This window comes from Aegilops tauschii, chromosome 2, assembly GCF_002575655.3.
Source record: "Aegilops tauschii subsp. strangulata cultivar AL8/78 chromosome 2, Aet v6.0, whole genome shotgun sequence".
In the NCBI taxonomy this organism is placed as follows: Eukaryota; Viridiplantae; Streptophyta; class Magnoliopsida; order Poales; family Poaceae; genus Aegilops; species Aegilops tauschii.
In genome coordinates this window covers 220,953,446-220,955,511 of record NC_053036.3, presented here as the reverse complement: position 1 = coordinate 220,955,511, position 2,066 = coordinate 220,953,446, and positions in this window count along the sequence as shown.

The window sequence follows — 2,066 nt, the reverse complement described above, 5'->3', positions numbered from 1 at the left end:
GACATGAAGGGAATTCTATGCTATGAATGCATGCCCCCTCCCCCCCAACCGGGGTTCACCTAGCAAAGTGCGAAGTAGCTAGTAGCCCCCCCTCCCTCGTGTCGGCACGAAGGGAATCCTAAGCTATGAATGCATGCCCCCCAACCGAGGTTCACCTAGCAAAGTGCGAAGTAGCTAGCAGCCCCCTCCCTCGTGTCGGCACAAAGGGAATCCTAAGCTATGAATGCATGCCCCCCAACCGAGATTCACCTAGCAAAGTGCGAAGTAGCTAGCAGCCCCCCTCGTGTCGGCACGAAGGGAATCCTAAGCTATGAATGCATGCCCCCCCAACCGAGGTTCACCTAGCAAAGTGTGAAGTAGCTAGCAGCCCCCCATGTCGCCACGAAGGGAATCCTAAGCTATGAATGCATGCCCCCCAACCGAGGTTCACCTAGCAAAGTGCGAAGTACGTAGCAACCTCCCACACACACTTTCAGTCGGTGGGCCAGAGAGGCGTATCTCACCAAGATGGATCATAAAACAGACCAAGAATAATCCACCTTGGTCGTACAACCTCTCTCTTGTTGTTGGTCAAAGTGATGGCCGTCCATGCGACCTCGGAGATGGGCTAGCTCGCCAATAATCATGCAAGTAGCTAGTCCCCGAAGACAACCACTGCATGCGTGTGGCCCAAACATATGTATGGAGAGGTGTGTTTTTGAGTAAGAATGGAACAACTTTGATGTGGCACCGTGATTTCGAACTAGAAATCCCCACGCTGAGTGAGGGTTAGGTTGACGATGCATATATATGTTACACCACACTTCAAGCCATCGACGGGGATTCATGCATGCATGCGTGCATAGTATATGCGCTCAAACTTAATTAGGTCTGAATCTCACCATGACCTATACTACGATAACATGAACCAAATGAAGAATCCACCATGGTAACCTATCTTGTTGTCGGTCAAGGTGATCATGGATGTCCACGCGGGCCCACGAATATATAGGCTTGTTGCCGATAACCACGCGAGGGAGTGTACTGTTCGAAGGCAACCACTACATGCATATGTATGGAGGTGATGCGTGCATGCATGTTTGAATACCATTTCACAACATTAATGTGGCGCGTGCGTCAAAAATCATACACTAGCTCCCCACATAGAGCGAGATCGGTTCATGACGTGTCATTGTACTAGCCACTTCGACTCGATGGGAGGGATTCATGCATACACATGCATGTAAGTGTGCTCAAACTGTATCATGCATGTCATCCCAGAGCATGACCTATATATATATACCGTATTACAAGTTAAAAAATAATCCCCTCCTAAGTCAAATTAACCTCTCTTGTTGTCAGGTAAAAAGTAGTGATGGACCAAGCGGGCCCACAGATGGAAAGCATCGATATCGCTGATAACCGCTTAAGTGGGTGCGAGAGGACAACCACCACCGCTTTGCATGTGGGCTGAACATATATATGTCGAATACCCAAAATGCACAACTTTGATGTGCCACATGCCTCAAAAACCGTAAACCATGCACCCACATAAAGCGAGGTTCATGAAGCGTACTACATATGATGGTCCCCTTCCCCCCTCTTCACCGCATACTATATGCTCCTGCCGTAATATGTACAACCCAAAAGAATCCTCATCGATGGTGAAATTAATTAACCTCTCTCGATGTAGGTCAAAGCGATGCATGCATGCATCGATGATGGTGTCACAGCCCCAGATCAGCCCTTGTCTGACTTTGCTTGTTCCTCATGCATCATGTTTAAATTTTGCTTAAACTTGAAATAGGGGTGATCAATCCCTAGCACCCAAAAGAACTCAACTAGGTTCAACTTAAAAACATTTTCAATGAACCCAAATGCCCTTTAGAAAAGTTCATGATTTTTGATAAAGGTAAAAACCTCTGCCAAAAATGATAAACATATTTCTAGGTCATTTTTGGATTTTTGAATTAACTCATATTGTATTTGAATTGGGGCATTTAAATCCTATAAATATTTTAAATGCTCTAATAATTCTGAAACTAGTTGAGGGCTGTTGGAAATATTTTCAAAAGTGCCCACAATTT